The sequence below is a fragment of the Protopterus annectens genome, chromosome 4.part1 (genome assembly GCF_019279795.1).
Source record: "Protopterus annectens isolate FY-2018-M chromosome 4.part1, PAN1.0, whole genome shotgun sequence".
NCBI classification, from domain to species: domain Eukaryota; kingdom Metazoa; phylum Chordata; order Ceratodontiformes; family Protopteridae; genus Protopterus; species Protopterus annectens.
Window position 1 is genome coordinate 900,660,931 of NC_056734.1, and position 20,113 is coordinate 900,681,043.

Sequence of the window (20,113 nt, forward strand, 5' to 3'; positions counted from 1 at the left end):
CCCTAAATCAGTCAGAAAATGACAAACGTCCATTACATTATACTTGCATACACAGTGCAACGCAACTGCTTAGCAACCACCTGAGCTCCAAGTCAACCGCTCCACATTCCAAAACAATAACAAGGCCTGTGCAGCACCAAAGTACAAGCACCCACTGTCACCTTTACAAGAAATCGCATATTAATCATAAATTAAGCATTAAATTAATCTAATTTACCCAGCTAACCGAGATCACGGCATTTATGCGTTTTCCGTAAAGATGCGCCCAGTACCCCAACCCAATAACGGCCGATTCCAATGCGCTTCTGCAAAATAACTAACAACCTCGCCTCAGGTAGAGAAACAAAACAATGACATTAAAGCTACCAATACCTATCACTTACAGTAGCTATGGGGTCAATGAATGTACAAGTGCCATTATGTAGATCCATAACATATCATAAGTACTAAAAAAAAAAAAACACTCACCAGAAGGACAGTTTCTAGATACCTCCCAAACCAGTTCTTGTAATCAACTGTAATTCGACCAAAAGCAGTAGATCCATATATATATATATATATATATATATATATATATATATATATATATATATATATATATATATATATATATATATATATATATATATATATATATATACACACACACACACACATAAGATTTCTAGATTTCTTGAGGCATATCCTCTGCACTGCTGGCTCAATTGACAACTTATGCTTAAACAAAAAAAAAAAACTTCCAACAGGTAGTATCATATGTTAGTACATGCCGTGAACATGATACACATAGTCAATCCACTAAACTATGAAGTGGTGAGAGACTCATGAAATTGTTACAAATGCAAAATGTTTAACAAGATAAAAAATAACCACATCAGAAAAGCATTAAAACATTATTCTGCATGGAAAGCTGTAAAATGTTAAGCTAATATGAATGGGCCTCTGCCCCACTACAACCCCTAGGTGCCTCCCTGGAGGAAGAGAGAAAGTAAAGGACAATATAGATAAGGGTGCAATTGTTGAGGGTTGTGGGGTAGGGAATGGGAACCAACAAAAGAAAGAAAACAAAAACTTTGCACAAACAGGACACAGATGTAACATAACAGTTGCATTACTTTCTTACCATGCTCCTCACCTTAAATTGCAGAACGAGTGAAGGTTATGGAAGCTATTGCCATCTTTATTTCTGTTTCCTCCCACTGATGTGGCATTTGTTGGATTTATTAAACGTAATCTCTTGTTCTGGCCAAATTACATGTGTGTGTGTGTGTGTGTGTGTGTGTGTGTGTGTGTGTGTGTGTGTGTGTGTGTGTGTGTGTGTGTGTGTGTCTGTGCGTGTGTGCATGTGTGTGTGTGTGTGTGTGTGTGTGTGTGTGTGTGTGTGTGTGTGTGTGTGTGTGTGTGTGTGTGTGTGTGTGTGTGTTTTCAAACTTTGGATGGGCGCCACCAGTGTTCTCAAAATTTTATGCCAATAATCAATCTTTTCCTACTTATGTAAATTAATTTTATCAAGAAGGTTATCCATTTACATAAGTATAAAAAGATTGATTACCCTAGAACAGGAGTCATCAGGAAGCTTAAAGAGAGGTCAGCGCCCAGTGAGATTTTCTTTTCCAGAAGTTTGCTACAGTCTTCTTTTGGATGATTGTAGGCTGTGTGAGGTTAAGAAAGATGCAAGCCAGGAAAGCTGCAACTTTGTCTTGGCAACTCCAAGTTTCTGGGTAGAGATTTTGCTAATTATTCTGTCTTTTATGTCTTGCATAAAGAAAATTTTAGAATCTACAACTATTCTGACATGTTATGTGTTCACTTTCAGTGTTAGAGTCCAGTCATTTCACAGGATCAAGTAATCAGCAATGATAGATTGAGGTAAATTCCTGCTGAGAGCTCTGTTGACAGAGTAGAACTTAAATGAATACCCGTATATTTCAAATGAAGAAGGGTCCATTAGAAATTATATTGATTCCAAAGGAGTCAGGGTGAAAGGAGTAATGTAATGAAATTGTCTTTTTAGCCCCAGATTTTTTGGCACTGAAGCAGATTTCCCCATATAAATAGGATGGAAGGCAAAATATCTCATTATAAAATAATTAGGTTAACTGTGAACAGTGTCAGGTATCATTAATCATAAGTGTGTAAACCTCCAAATAAAGGGTCCTGAGTTAGTGCCATATTAAAGCTAACAGTTCAAGAGGAAGGATGAAAAGCAAAGGAGCAAGAGGGGAGCCTTGATATAGTGAATGGAATAGATATGTGGTGCCCAACCTCTCTACACAAGAGGGCCTAGAATGCAAAGTTTTAATGCTTAGATAACAGAGCTGGCTAAGTTAAAGAGCATATGTACTGAAAACAGGTAGGGCCATTTAATGCAGTTGAATATTTTATTTTTAGGACAAGAACCAATACTGGCAGAAGCTGCTCTGTTCTCCTACTAGTTTCCATCTGTATCTGGTCTACAACAAACCTTGTTTGATCTAAATGAATAATGCTTTATAGGGGATTCATTTATACTGTCCACACTCCATGGACAATTAATCAATGCATTGTTCAAAAGCTGTCAAGAAATCTGGGATTTCATTTGTTCTTTGATTTTTAAATGAGTAAATGAAAGTGGCTGCTTCCTAGCAGGTGGACAGGAATCCTAAGCTAATGTATGAACACAAGATCTCGAGAAAAGGCCTAAGGCATTGTGAGGAAGCTATTGTTATAATTTGGATAGGACACCATCTGATCTGGGCACTTTATTTAATTTAAATCTAGTGATATTTGAAATTAGTTCATGTTTCATGCAAGGGTTATATAGTGTCCATTTTATAACTTGGGAAAGAACTAGAAGTGAAGGGAAAACTGAATTTAGAAGATTGTTGGGAATCAACTGATGTTCTAATCTGGAATGATATATTCTAAACCAGAATGATAGTGATATTTAGACTGAGAGTATGTGTGGAACATATTTAACAAGCCAGGCATAGATATTGCCTTACCCATTGCTAAAGGATCATGCAGTTATGAAGCATTTTATTCGGACAAATATGGCAGTGCATTTTTGGAAGAGTTGCCTGTAAACTAGGTGAGAGTGTTCATAATATTGTAGCCAGAATTGCTAAAGTGCAGCCTCTGTGTTGATATGTACAATGTCCTGAATTTTAGCATTAAGAATTTGAAGTTGTCACCTTGTGATCCTAGGACAGACTTAACCAAAAGCAATGGTACTGGTGTTGTAAGTCTAATGGCTGCTCTTGCCAGGACAGCCACAGGCCATATACTTACATATGGGCACTAACATTTAAGTAGCATTGAAATGCACCCCATAGTATATCTGAGATATACAAATCCTGTTCATTCATATAAATTCCTGATCCTTTCTTGAGAAGGAGAAGGGTTTAAAGGACCACAGTGACCTCTATCACATAGTGGTATGATTAAAAGCAAGTAATGACCGAGGAGGCAAGTGGTTTATAGGTGGTTATACATGTAGTTCAGGAGACCTTTAAGTAGCCTCACCACTTTCCTACCTCCTCTAAGGCACTGTATGGTTAAGTGACTTGCTCAATGTCCGACAATATATAAATGAAGGCTGAGAGAATCAAACCCTGTATCACAAGAAGCAACTCATTACAGCTCATAGCCTTAACCTTCTGTGCTGACTGTCAGACTGGGAAAAGTCCATTTATTGTAGAATGACAAAACAACTGCATGACAAAAACATCGTTATAACCTGCCTGAAGTGTTGAAGAAAGATAAGAAGTAGATAAAATGCCAAAACTCTAATAAAGGTATGACTCCTATATCTTTTAGCTCCTTGTTTTGTACCCAGGAAATGAAAACTTTAGGAAAGGCTAGCACTCTGGGGGAGCTGAGTAATTAGCTAACATCTGAAAAGAGAACTAGCTTGAATTTTCAGTTCTCTTGCACATAGTGCATTTATTTTATTTTCTTTGGATTTGTTAAATATGGTATAGCACTGAACACAAATGACCAGTTTCAGTCTCTGCCCAGAGATAAGTAATAATAGCATAACTAATGAAACAACTACAGTGAGATTAAGATAACAAAGAGAAAAAGCATGTACATACATTAACATTATGATAAGGTAATTCTGAATAATACTCCTTATATGTCAAAAACAGTCAAATATGTGCAAAGAGCATACAAAAGTAAATGTATAGTTATGTAAAGTACACTTAAATTGAGGCCTGCGTTTACTGTGTTTGGAATTGATATAATACAAAATAAAAGTATATGGGTTTCCATAGGCCACATTTCTGGGCAAAAACAAAATGTCAATATGTGCTAGTTTGTTCTAGCCACAAAGCCATCATCTTTGGCAAAGTGTTCAGTACATGCAAAGCCTGCCTCCCTTGTGTGATTAAGATGGTTTAAAATCCAATCTTGTATGCTTCTCATGCCGTAAGAGAGAAAGATAAATTTCTTGGATAGCAACTATATAGAAGGAAGATTGACATAATCATATGTGTAGTCTGGCCCATCGGATGAGAGAAAGACACCCATTTATATCAATAGTAAGAACACTCTTAATCAAGATTGAACCCATGTGTTTGCGCTTGTTTCCCACCTTTCCTGTAAATAGTCTACTCCAGATACAGAATTTCTGTATCCAGGACTGTTTGTAAGCTTCTGAGTCCCCCAAGCCTTTCTGTGTTGGAGGGAAGCCTTCTAGCTTATCAGTGGGAGTGGTAAGCACTAGGTAGCCTATCTACCACGAGTGGTTTCTGGCCCAGAAATTGTAGTTTATTGGCCGTTTGGCAGTTTTTCTATCTCTTTCTACTTACTGTTTTAAAAACCCACATTTGGGCTTGTTTCCCATCTTTCCTGTAACTAGTCTCGTCCAGATACTGATTTGCTGTATCCAGGGCTGTTTGTAAGCTTCTGAGCCCCCCAAGCCTTTCTGTGTTGAAGAGAAGCCTTCTAGCTTATCAGTGGGAGTGGTAAGCACTAGGTAGCCTATCTACCACGAGAGTGGTTTCTGGCCCAGAAATTATAGTTTATTGGCCATTTGGGCAGTTTTTCCATCACTTTCAACCTTCTGGTTTAAAAGCCTGCATTTGCGCTTATTTCCCACCTTTCCTGTAACTAGTCTAGTACAGATACAGATTTGCTGTATCCAGGACTGCTTGTAAACTCATGAGCCCCACAAGCCTTTCTGTGTTGGAGGGAAGCATTCTAGCTTATCAGTGGGAGTGGTAAGCACGAGGTAGCCTATCTACCACAAGAGTGGTTTATGGCCCAGAAATTGTAGTTTATTGGCAGTTTGGGCAGTTTTTTCATCTCTTTCAACTTTCTGGTTTAAAAGCATGAGTTTGAACTTGTTTCTCACCTTTTCTCTAACTAGTCTAGTCCAGATACAGATTTGTTGTATCCAGGACTGTTTGTAAGCTTCTGTGCCCCCCAAGCCTTTCTGTGTTGGAGGGAAGCATTCTAGCTTATCAGTTTGAGCGGTAAGCACTAGGTAGCCTATCTACCACAAGATCCAGGTACACATTCTTAGTTTTAGCACTTGAATTTGCTTATTCGTGCTCAGCACTTGTTTAGAACTTGTTGTTAGCACTAAATAAGCTACAACTTACTACAGTACTCAACCTTCCTCTTTACCTAGTGGAAAACAGTTTTTGTACTTACTTTCCTCACTTGCTTAGAGAAAAACAGCTGTTATATCCACTTTCGTCACTTGTCTAGAGGAAAGTAATTTTTAATTCAGGCATGTCCAATGGTCGGCTCCCAGTGTCCTCTCCTGTCTGACTGATGAATCTGGCCATCTTGGGGTAATGTAGGAATTGCCTCATGTACACAGACAACCCTCTCCTCCTACCACCCAACACCACAACCTGTGAGAGATGCACTTTTCTAGCCAAACTGTAGGTAGCTCTCTCTAACCAAGACTGAACTTGACAGTCAAGAGGAGAAGGTAAATACTTTCACCACACCACACTCATCATATAGTCCCACTAAACCTACACCACCAAATTCCACTCATAGAAACACTAGAAACATTTATGGAGGCTCTCAATAATAATTTGCTCAAGCAACAGAGACCTCCAAAGCAGAAACGCTAGCAACCTCCACCCTGTAACACAACCCAAATGACACATAGCCCAGATACTCCGTGTGCCAGTAAACCACAGCCCATAAGGCAAAGCAACATACCCAACACACTAGTCATAGGTGACTCTATAGTCAGGCACACTGATGTCCCACTCACCAGACTAAACAAGGATAAGGTTACTGTCAGCTGCCTGTCGGGTGCCAGGATCTGTCACATAACCCACGCACTCAGGTCACTCCACAACAAGTACAAATATGACTCTGTCATTGTCTATGTTGGTGTGAATGACCTGAGACGTACCTCTCTGGACTACATGAAAAGAGACATGGAAGAGCTCTCTGATCTTGTAGCCCAGGCAGGTATGACCCTAGCCCTGAGTAGCATCCTGCCATTACCCAGAATGATACTGCAGTACAGGGACGAAATGACTGACTTCAACAATTGGCTAAGCTTCTGGTGTCATTCTAAGGGGATCCAGTATCTGTCTGCCTCGAACAACATGGTCGACAGACCATGATGCTTTGCCATAGATGGCCTGCACCTGTCACCCCTGGGATTCTGGATACTGGCTAAGGGTCTTGCCACCCCTATAGTGCCTTTTTTAGGCAAGGTTCAAATGGCAAATTCACCACTGTAACAGGAACAGGCAAGCAAAAACTGAGGGTAATGCTACTCAATGCTAGAAGTCTAAATCTCAAAATGCACTCACTCGAGGCACTCCTTAAAATGGAGAACATCGATATCTTTGCAGTGACTGAGACCTGGGTAAAGGCTCTAAAGAGCACCCCTGCATTACCAGGCTATAACTCATACCACACTTTTCGGCCACCTAACCTGGACCAGAACACCAAATGTGGAGGTATGTCCATACTCATTAAGGATATCCACACCTCCAAGCTAGTTGCTCAGCATAATGCATCAGAGGTTATCCAAGTGCAACGAACTCTGGGAAAAACTGCAATCCAAATTGTAGCTTGCTACAGATCCTCCACCATGCCCCAGGATTCCGACTCCTCTTTTCTTGATATACTGGAAAATATTAGGGTTCAACCAAGCACCCAAATAATGGGTGATTTTAACTACCCGACCATTAACTGGGAAAACTACAAATGTACCAACTCCTTTGCTCAACGCTTTCTGGAATTCATAAATTCCAATGCCCTGGATCAACTTATCTACACCCCCATCAGGGGCAATAATATCCTAGACCTAGTCATTACCAAAATGAGTGACCGGTGTTCCACACCTGAAGTCAACTCCTCGTTGGTCATATCCGACCATAAGCTAATCATCCTAGATATCCGCATCCTGCCCCCACCCACCATTAAGGAAACCATGGTAAAAAATTTCTCCAAAGCCAACTTCATGCTTCTAAGACAGAAGTGGTGAACTTCATGACACCCATGTGGATGGACAATACAGTTACGGCTGCTGAATCCTACACAAATGCACTCTATAAGCACTTACATGAGTGCATGGATTGTGCTATCCCAAACAGAACCAAGACACTATCCTCCAAAAAAAAAGGAAGCCAATCTGTTGATCCCCTGCCATAAACAAACTCTACAACAGAAGGGGGAAACTGTTGCAAAAGAGAGTAAAATCCCATGAGTGGAGGAGCTCCCTGGTCAGCCTCAGTAAGAAGCTGAGATCCCTTGTAAGATCCTCCAAAGCTAGTGATGAAAACAAAACCACCACTGATTCTAAGTGCAACCACAATGCATTCTATAGCTATGTCAAGAATCTCAATACCAACACCCAGATCTGCTCTGAGTTACAGAACAACTACATGAAAATTACAGAATCAACTGATATTGCCAACATCCTGGCAGATAGGTTCAGTGCTAAAGTTACCTCTCTCTCACACCCCCTAAAGGGCCCGTATCTATACAGGAATAATGCAGAGTCCCTGTAATCACATTTATGCAGGTAAAAGCTGCACTCTCTAAAACCAAAAACACAGCATCCATGGGACCGGACAACATCCCAGGCTGTGTTTTACATGAACTTCAGAATGAACTGGCTCCTCACCTAAGCATCATGTTCAGTCAGTCTCACATCAGGCTTTGTGCCTACTGAATGGCACACAGCAACAGCTATCCCACTCCACAAAGGGGGAGCCACCACTGATCCTGGGAACTATCACCCTATTAGCCTGACGAGCCTAGACTGCAAGGCCATGGAACTCATAAACAAAGACATTGGTAACCTCCAAACTCTGGACCCCACCCAGTTCGGGTTTGTGAAAGGCAGATCATGCCTTCTGAACCTGATCGACTTCTTTGAGGCAGTCAGCAAAGCCGTAGACAAGGGTAAGGTGGTTTACACAGCCTATCTTGACCTTGCCAAGGCTTTCGACACCATCCCCCATTCTGGAATTATAGATAAACTCACTAAACTAGGTATAAATCCCTATGTCACAAGATGGGTTGCCAACTGGCTCACTGACAGAACCCACACTGTAAAGTTTGCAGACTCCAAATCTGACTTCAAACCAGTGACAAGTGGAGTACCACAGGGTTCAGTCCTGGGACCTCTCCTGTTTGGTATTTACTTCTCTGAAGTACAGGCAAACAAAGAAGGCCTCTGGCTAATGAAGTTCATAGATGACTGCAAACTAGGAGTCATAGTCGAGTCCCAAAATGATGTGGACATGCTATAGAAGGGCATCACTGAGACAAATGCCTGGTGTCAGAGGCATGGCCTCAAGCTCAATGCCAGAAAGTGCATTGCCATCTCCTTTGGTAAAAACTTTGTACCCATGAACTATCACATAAATGGCAGTCTACTTAATGCCGAATGAGTGATAAGAGACCTTGGGACCCAGGTGGACAGTAGTCTCTCCTGTGATAATCACATCACCACAGTAGTCAGGAAATCCTTCTATGTGGCACACCTCATCACAAAAAGGTGCTCATCCAGGGGAAAAAGAGGTCATTGTTCCCCTCTACTCAGCACTCATTAGACCCATTATAGAGTACAATGCCCCTTTTGGACATCTACAGCAGCTGGAAAGGCCACAGAATTACCTCACACAGAGGATTACTGGCCTCAAACATGTGCCCTACACTAACCGTCTCAAAAAAGTCCAGCTTTACTCTGAAGCATAGAAAGAAGAGCAGAGTGAGTAAATTAGTTAAATTATGATACACAAACATCATCCATAGTAAGGAGCAAAGGTTCCCAGGTAGCTATATGAAACATCAACAATAATTTATCTCCTTGAGTTGTGGAACATTTAATTTGCCCACCCCATAAGATCCAAATAATCTTGGGCATCGAGGTGCCAAAAAATTGCTTGTCAAACAGTAAAAACAGTGGAAAGTAACAAAAGCTGTCTTGAGATGCATGGACATCGAAAGGCAAACCTAGTCACAAAATAATAACTTAATAACTCTGGCATTCTCTTAATTGCAAAAAAAAAAAAAAAAAAAAACATTTTCAGTGTTTAACTGATCTAATAAAATTACATCACATACAAAAAAAAGACTTTTACATTTTATAAAGCAGTAAATAATAAACACATTTATTTAAATCAAAAGACTTGAGTCAAGATGTAAACAAAAATACATGACGGTGAATAAAAAAAATAAGTTAATGAAAGCTGTAAAAATGCCATCACAGCCTACAGCTTCAGCTATATTGACTCAGTAGTTCATACTCTCAAGATATGTTAGAGTTTGGTCGTAGGTAATGGGTGGAAAGTTGGAAATGACCACCATATGAATGTATGAATGCATAACTGAGCATGCAATTAATCATAAGACATTCATGCTAAGGTTTATATCCACTGTATATGTATATTGTCTGTACTCATGTATTTCTGCACTGATTACTTCCCTGTTTCCTTCTCAGTATCTAGTTGTCTCACACTGTAACTTTTCTTATGTTGTTTTCCTTTATTTACAGCTTTGTTACATTGTGTGTTGCATTTTCTTTGTATTTATTTTAACTTTTTGTGCTTCTTGGCTGAAGCTGTCTACTATCTATACAGACCAGTGGCCTACCCCAGTTGATATCTATATAGATAGCTAGAGAGCTAGCTAGATAGATAGATACATACATACATACACAGGTTCATAAGTAGATACTAGGCTATCTGCCCTAGGGCATTTATAAGCCTAGCCAGAGTGTATTTGGCTTCCGCCTCCCTATTAGATTAGCCTACTGTGCCTCTGTAAGGTAGGTCACAGAAGGTACCCTTTTAAGATTAGTTTACTGTGCCTCTGTCTAGCAGGGACACAGAAGAGATCCCAGGGGTGAATTTGCGATTTTCCATCCACGCGTCCAGATTTCACTTGAAGAGGGTCAGCGAGGGGCTATGTCTAACATGAAGTGGGATTCTATTCCAGAGTGAGGGGAGCCTCTGGGAAATGAATCTGTCCCTCCAGCATGTCCTATTTATTTTTGTGCTGAGGTTTAGGTCCCTGGAGCATGTAGCTCTAAGGGACTTGGATTTTTTGAGGTGGAGCATGTCCATTAATTCTGGGTTTGACATGGCTTTGTATGTCAGGCATAGATCGCCTCTGAGTAGGTGGTAAGCAACTGAGTAGAGCTGGAGTTTCTTTAGTCGAGCTGCATAGGACATCTGTTTGTAGCCCATGATCCTCTTGGTGAGGTACTTTTGGGGTCTCTCCAGTTGCTGCAGGTGTCGGGTAAGGTACATCCCAAAAGGGGCATTGTATTCAATTATGGGCCTGATGAGTGATGAGTAGAGGGGCACAATGACCTCTCTTGATCTAGATGCAAACTCTTTCGTGATAAGGTGGGCTATATAGAAGGTCTTTCTAACCACTTTGGCAACGTGATTATCAAAGGAGAGATTACTATCTACGTTGGTCACGTTGGTACATAGATAGTTAGATATGAGTATGTGAGTATGTAAGCAATAGTTTTAAAGAAACCTCTGATGCAAAACAGTAAAGGTTCTTGCTCAAACACAAAAGCAATCAGAAGGGAAAGCAAAGCCTGAATTTAGCATCAGAGTAACTGATGACCACTGTGATAGTGATATTGATTCATCTAAGGTGAGAGATCCATGCTAGTCCAGGGATCCATACTAGTTCAGAGATCCATGCTTGTCCAGGGATCCATACTAGGCCAGAGATCCATGCTATTCTAGGGATCTATACTAGGCTAGAGATCCATGCTAGTCCAGAGATCCATACTAGGCCAGAGATCCAAGCTAGTCCAGGGATCCATACTAAGCCAGAGATCCATACTAGTCCAGGGATCCATACTAAGCCAGAGATCCATGCTAGTCCAGGAATCCATACTAGGCCAGAGATCCATGCTAGTCCAGGGATCCATACTAGTCCAGAGATCCAAGCTAGTCCAGGGATCCATACTAGGCCAGAGATCCATGCTAGTCCAGAGCAGAGTGACAATACTTTGCAACATTGAACAACACCCTGCTGAAAGTTAATGCAGCAAGCATCACTGATGGGTTTGAAGAGACAGGTTTCTAAAGGACATAAGAAATTAAATATGTAAAATGCTTAGAATCAAGTAGAGACATTTGTTGTGCAATAACTATTACCTCTCTAATAGATATATTAATTATTTGTGTTTCCTGGAACACACCCCTCAAAAATAACCACTCAAATTTGCTCAGTACCTGCCAGAGGAATATCTCTGCACATCTGTTTTTTATATAACAGATCATGCAATGAGTATGACACCGTTCATGAAATGTGATAAAGCAGATTGTGAAGGCCATTCATAATTATGGGATGTTACTGGTGTCACTGCTACCACTTTCTGAAACATTTGTTGTATCTTCTCTCTTTGCAACAGCCATTCCATAGAGTTTTGCATTTGATAATAAGCAGTGCAGCATCTTGTAGAGTGACTTGGAAAAATGAAGGGCGGGTGTGATTGTTTTCTGCTTTTATATCCTCATTTGTTGAATCAGAGGCCAGCAAATGGTTTGTTTCTCTAACAGTTGCGGAGAATATTCATTGTCAGACCATATCATTGAGGCCAATTATTTGAGGTCAGGTATAGCCCACACAATCCATAAGCACCCTCTTTTTGAATGTAGGAAAACAGACTGTTGCAGGTCTGAGCATACCTTCATTTGGTGATGGTACAGTAAAAAGAACAGTGAGAATTTTCCATCATGAGTTTAGCTTTAGAGTCTAGCCATAGTGCCAGTGGGAGCCAAGCTTGCAGAAAACAAATTATACATTTTTGCTTGCATCCCTCCTGAAGGCCAAAAATGCAGAGAGAATTCATGCAGCTGCAGTTTTCGTGATCTCCGATGGGATCATTAAGCTTCTATACAAACGATAAGTTGAAAGTTAATTTGCTACTCTGTTTAATAGTCAGGAATCCAAGTATGCTGTTATTGTTTCCCAATGTATACGGAAGACCACAACATTTGGAACAGACCCCTTGATCTGTTCCATTCCAAGCTGATTTTGTATATTTTTAATCTATTGCAATTGACATTTTGTTCTTTCTTCATCAGTTCTCCAGTACAGTACTCCCCATTAGTCCTTCCCAGCTCTTACGTATCACAGGATAATCTACCAGCTGAGGTCACCAGTGCTTTTCCTCTGGTAAAGTGAGTTCAGTGAAAGAGAACCAGAATAGTTACTTCACAGAGGTAATTGTTGCTTGTCAGCCTTACCATAACATATGAATTACTTTTTTTTTTGAGGCTACACCTGTAATGAAGTATGGCTACTGGTACAATTCTACCTTGAGCCCAAGTGTTTCTACTCCCTGATCCTGTCTACTGGCTCCTATCCCAACCTGCACATATAACTCCGACTTTTCTGAGCCATGAATGTAGGTGTAGGGAGGGGGATTTCATCACTAATTAAAGAGTTGTGCAAAATTTCATGATAATTGAGGACAAAGTCCTTTTTCAGTGCAATAAAAAATGCATCTGTTAGAAGGTCTTTATCTACATTGAGTAGAATATCATCTGCTAAAGTATATAGTGCTATTAAGGTGCTCTATCTTGCCCACAATCCATGTTGCTGAGGGGATAGTATATTTTTGTTGGTATAGATGGTCCCCCAGATTCACTAATCTGCCATGCAGGACTAAACTAGTCCTGCACGTAAGTGGCAGTTTAAGAGGAGGACGGCAGTGCACCATGCATAATAACGAAGGCGCACTGCCGGAACTCCAAATCCTATACTGAGAGTGGACAAGTGCAGGGGTTGTGTCTGAGAGCAGAGCTCTCAGAATAAACACACCCCTGCAAAGTAGAACAGAGAAAAGTGTAAATAAATGAGAAAAAACAGTCATAGGTGTCTGCATATCTCCACCAACAGTCCCCATGTGTTCAACAGCAACAGTACATTGAAATAAAATGAAGAAACCCTTGTATTAATATTTTTAAAACCCCAAGTACAGCTAACCATAGATGCATGTGTTTGGCCATCGCCTAGCTACGGTTAAAGCAGCTGAAAAGGCTGAAGAGGATAACAAGAAATATATATGCAAATGAAGCAGCACAGCAATAGTGGAGTGGTTAGAACATCCACCTAATTAACAGGCATTCCTGGTTCAAGTCCCACTGCAGCACAAATTATTTTCCATGGGAAGTCTGTATATGAACATAATTTTACATCGTTTTGTTGTGTAACCTACATAATAACAATTAAATGTGAACTAGAGTACTGCATGAAATGCACATGTGAAGTGTTAGTGTCATAATGAATAAGGCACAAGTAAGCAGGTCTAAACACAAATAAGCAGCGGTAAGTGTGTCCAAGTGTTTTGCGCAGCGGTAAGCATTGCCCACACAGAGTAAGCAAAGTAGAAGCTAACTGAGTGTAAGAAACTGTAACCGGAGGTTAGCAGTGCTTACCATCGCGCAAACTCACACAAACCCACTTATAACTGCTTTAAAGTACCTTAATCACTCTGGATCCAACGGTCCATGTTCTGCCCAGCAACAAAATTAATTGCCTCTGCGAGGCTTAAACCCAGGACCCTGTACACTATAGTCACAGTAGTTAACCACTAAGCCATCATAGCAATAGATAAGCGAGATTAAGGCCATACATCCCATGCATCCACATGGTTTTAGATATATATACAGCAATATGTGTATATATATATATATATATATATATATATATATATATATATATATATATTATATATATATATATATATATATATATATATATATATATATATATATATATATATATATATATATATATATATATATATATATATATATATATATATATATATATATATCTTTTCAGACATATACATATATATATTTTATATATATATATATATATATATATATATATATATATATGTGTGTGCGTGTGTGTGAGTGTGTGTATGTGTGTGTGTGTGTGTGTGTGTGTGTGTGTGTGTGTGTGTGTGTGTGTGTGTGTGTGTGTGTGTGTGCGTAGATATACACAGATATATAGCTATGATAGGAAGCAGCACACAAGAATGACATATGTTCACAGGCTATTCCAATGGAAGTGAGCATGACCCCCCCCAGCCGGACAGAGGAAACATACACACAAACCCAAAAACAATGTAAATAGTCCACTGCTCCCCAGACTACAGGCAGGATACAACCGGGGGGGTACACAGTGGACCCGTGAAATCTAATCTTGGAACACAGACAGGAGCGTCCCTTGCGGGACACCCCAAAAATTGACATATTGTGGGAGGAAGCCGGCACGACAACCTTTCTGGCCGGGGTGTGTACATACCCGGAATACAAGGGTGGGAAAGCCTAATGACCCATGGGTGGAGACAACATACGACATGGGTCCCGTGAAGTGGGGAGTGTGCAGCGAGTAGTGTAGTGTAGTGGTGTGTTCAGACCCGATCTGCATCCAGAGGAAGGATGGGTGCTGTAGAGGAGGTGCAGGTGGGGGTACTATGGGTAGCTAGTTATGGGTCTAGGTGTGCAGGTGTTGGCTGAAGTGGGTCTATATGTACAGCCCCAGGGATGTAAGCAAAAGTGTTCACTGGGCAGAGGCATCGCCCAACGAGCAGCCACTCCTGCTACAAGTCCCACTGCAGCAAAGTCTAATCTACATGGCAAAGAATGGAATAACCAGATGTAGATGTATATATGTAGAGGTATGTGTGTGTATATCTATCCATAGCTACATGGAGATATACCTCTCCCTCTCCGTAGTACAAATGTATACATATAGAGACAGAATACATATACATACCCACATATAGATATATACATATGCAGACACCCATATGTCATTTTATATATATATATATATATATATATATATATATATATATATATATATATATATATATACAGCAATATATAAATATATACATGTATGCATACATATAGAGATATATCTGTATATAGTAATGTATATATATATATATATATATATATATATATATATATATATATATATATATATATGTGTGTGTGTGTGTGTGTGTGTGTGTGTGTGTGTGTAAATATACACATGTATATAGCTAGGATATGATACAGCAGTTACGAATTACATATGTTCACAGGCCGTGCAAATGGGGGTGAGGGGTCCAATCAACAAATGTGTAACACGTAGCATCAACCCTCCCCCCAGCTAGACCGGTGAAACATACAGACACACAATAAAAGTAAACACACCACTGCTTCTCAGACTACAGGCAGGCTACTACCAGTGGGAGACAACCGACAAGTCTAATCTTGAAACAAAGACATGTATGTCCCTTGTGGGACACCCAAATAGTCAAACATATTTGGGTTTCCTGCCATTACACTGATGTCGAACGGCAGGCCACGCATGTTCCCAGTGTACAAGGTAGGGGAAGCCTGAAGATCCGTGGGGCGAGACAATATATGTGATGGGTCCCGAGAAGTGGGGAGTGGGTACAGTGTACAGGTGTGGCCAGACCCGACCTGCATCCAGGGTAAGGAAGAGTGCCGAAGAGGATGTGCAGATTGGGAACTATGGGTATGAAATTATGGGCCTAGCTGAGCAGGTGTTGGCTGGAGTGGATTTATGTGGACCACCCCAGGGATGTAAGCAATAGTGTGCATTGGGCAGGGCCGCCACCCAATGGAGAGCCACTCCCGCTACGAGTCACACTGCAGCACAGTCTATTGTACATGGCAAAGAATGGAATAACCAGATGTAGATGTAGAACTGTAGAGGTGTGTGTGTGTGTGTGTGTGTGTGTGTGTGTGTGTGTGTGTGTGTGTGTGTGTGTGTGTGTGTGTGTGTGTGTGCAGATATATACCCATACCTACATGGAGTGAAACCTCCCCCTCTGCGTAGTACAAATGTGTACATACAGAGACAGAATATAATTAAATACCTTCATATGCAGACACCTATATCTATATATATATCTATATATCTATCTATCTATATATCTATCTATATATATATATCTATATATCTATATCTATATATATATATATATATATATATATATAGATATATATATATATATCTATATATCTATATATATATATATATATATATATATATATATATATATATATATATATATATATATATATATATATATATATATATATATATATATATATATATATACACACAAGTACAGATCTATATATATATATATATATATATATATATATATATATATATATATATATACCCATACATCCATATGTCGTTAGACATAGATATATATATATATATATATATATATATATATATATATATATATATATATATATATATATATATATATATATATATATATATATATATATATATATATATATATATATATATATATATATATATATATATATATATATATATATATATATATATACAGCACTATATATATATATATATATATATATATATATATATATATACACATATATATAGATATGTATATATGTGTAAACTTACACACATATATATATATATATATATATATATATATATATATATATAGCTAGGATATTAATTGAATTATGTATTTAATTCATATCTGTTAACCGGGTAAGTCTGGCTGAGCTTTTGGCTCATTTACAGCAGAGACCCAGGGATTAAAGCTCCTCAGGACTAGAAAACAATTTGTTAAATAGTAGTATACAGCATATGTACATATAAATATATATATATATATATATATATATATATATATATATATTTATATATATATATGATACACCAGTTAAGGATTACATATGTTCACAGGCCATGCCAATGGAGATGAGGGGTCCAATCAACAAACGTGTAACATGTAGTATCAACCCCCCCCCTACACCTAGCCAGGTGAAACATACAAACACATGATACAAGTAAACACACTTTTGCTTCCCAGACGACAGGCAGGATACTAACATTGGTAGAGACCTGCCAAGTCTAATCTTGTAACAAAGACATCAGTGTCCCTTGTGGGATACCCCAAAAATTAATGATCCTTGGAGTCAGTCCCTGTAATGATTTATCTAACCAGGCTGTATAAGTACACGAACCAGTAGGTTGTGCAAGCCTGATGACCCATGGGTTGAGATAAAGTACGACATGGGTCCCGACATGTGGAGAGTGGGCAGTGTGTAGTGGTGTGGTTAGACGCCATCTGCACCCACAGTAAGGATGAGTGCTGTAGAGCAGGGGCAGGTAGGGGAACTATGGGTATGCAATTATAGGCCTAGGCGTGCAGGTGTTGGCTGGCGCAGTTGTATTCGGACCGCCCCGGGGATGTAAGTAATATTGTGAATTGGGCAGAACTTACACCCATACCTCTCAACCTCTAAGAGCAAAACCACTGGACAGAATCTAAACCGTTGGGGGGACAAATAGTGACAGAAAGCACATATTCCACTTACAACTTTAGAAAGCTGATAGAATAATAGGTTATGCATTAGCATGACTCGTCTGAAGGATGTGGAGTCTTAAACCCAATTACGTGTCTGTATTTTATGGCATCGGTTCCCAGGTATTTGCCAGACAGGTGCAGATTGTAAGAGGAACACACCAATATTATGAAGCAAACTTTAGATAGGCCCCAGATTCTGTACAGTCGACAGGCATGCTTACGCCTAATGGGCAGCCATTCCCGATATGGGTCCCACCGCAGCACAGTCCAGTACGGTATAACCATATGTGTTGTTGCATAACCCACTATATAACACCTACAAACACATGGTCACAACACCCCACTGTAGGCATGTAAGCTGATGTAATAGGCATCACAAATATTATTGTAGTCCTCATCCCCACCCAGGGGTGTGAGTGTCCAATGCAAACACCAAATGCAGTGCATATGCACAGCTGTTATCATAGACAACATGGCCAGTTGTAGACCTTCCCTGCAGCCATCCTGCACATCCCTGGATAATCCCCCAACTAACACCCCCCCCCCTTTGTGCTCCATGCACACCACATACCTATCAGCCCCTGTTCCATTTCTATTAATGTCTACGGGTACATGTAGGTGACACCCACATTCCCCCACTATATTGCCAATATCTGGAACCCCAACCCACATGTAGTATCACAGCTGTCCCACAGGATACATGTAACTAACACATGAAGGAACACCACAAGCACACCTGGAGCAGCACAGGCTCACCACCTTGTAACCCCCCCCCAACTCACATGCTATACCACTACATCAACTAGTGATACCGACACCTCTTGCCCTGCCTCACATACAAATCCCAACATCTGACATACCTGCCCTATTGCTCCCCATCCAATTATACCTATGGGTTACTATGCAGTTACAATGTCACCTCCACTACCTAACTGCCTACTCCTTAGCTATTCGCAGGTATGGAATAACTACACCTACCCCGAATACCTGCATGTAACCTATCCAGACCTGTGAAACAGCAATCCAACCTCACCTTAAACTGACCTTTGTCAACTGTCATACCTGACATGTAAACCTGACCTAAGCATGGATAATACCGACAGTTTAATGTAATCTAAGCATGTTTAATGGAGGACGTAGCTATGTTATGTCTGTTACCCTATATAAATGTGAACACCCCAGTATTAATTGGGATATGTAGCTGGGGTCAATGTGGAGCTCTACACCCCAGGCCACTGCTGACAATGGACAAGCATACAGTCTGAGTTTGATGGTTGACAGATGTGAACAAAATGCATGATGTTGCACGTGTGTATGCAGGAGCAAGCGGGTGTAAGCCTGCTTGGTCTCCAGTATGTGAGTACCACACTGGTGAAGCAATGTAGAGGCTAACTTAGTGCAAGACACCACAACCAGAGGTCAGTAATGCTGTGCTTCTTGCAAACAAGCGCATATCCACCTACAAATGTTCTACAGTGCCTTAGTTACTCTGTAGTAAACAGCTGTTGTTGTGGCCATTAACAAAATAATCTGCACTGCCAGGTTGTAAATCCCTGACCCTGCACACTATAGTAGATGTGAGTTCCACTAAGCCATGGTGGATACACATTCAGCTGCTGTGATCACAAACACATCATCCAGCACAGGCATCCAACAGTATAGGAAATGTATATAAGTGTGTAGATTATTACCAGAACACATGTCCATTGCTCAACCACAGTATTATGAGTAGTCTATGTGCAGCACTGAACAGTGCCTGTCCAATCATAGTGTAAGAACAGTAGTCCTGCATAATACTGAAGGGACTAATGATATACGGTGCACACCGTGTAGGTGTGTGAGTGTGCTTCATGCACAGTATGTCACACCTGGGGCTTGGTTCCGTGAAACCGGGAGATAAGGCTGGCCAGGTGTGTGAGCAAACCGCTGCTACACAATACACTGGCAGGATGCTACCATTGGGAGAAACACTGTAGAACAGCTAGGTCTACTCTTGACACAGTGACAGGTCTGTCTCTGGCGGGAAGAACTAACAGTTTTGGGTCACATCGATGTCACCACCGGAGGAGGATCAAGGGAAGGCTGGTATGTACGTGGAATAAACAGATGAAGAGCCTGCAGATGCTTGGGTGGGGACAGTATACTGGAGGTGTACAGAGACGTGTAGAGAAAGAAAAGTGTGGAGGTGTGGTATGGCAAGGCTAGCAACCAGGGAATGGATGGATGCTGTGTACGTGGAGCTTGGGGGCTGGG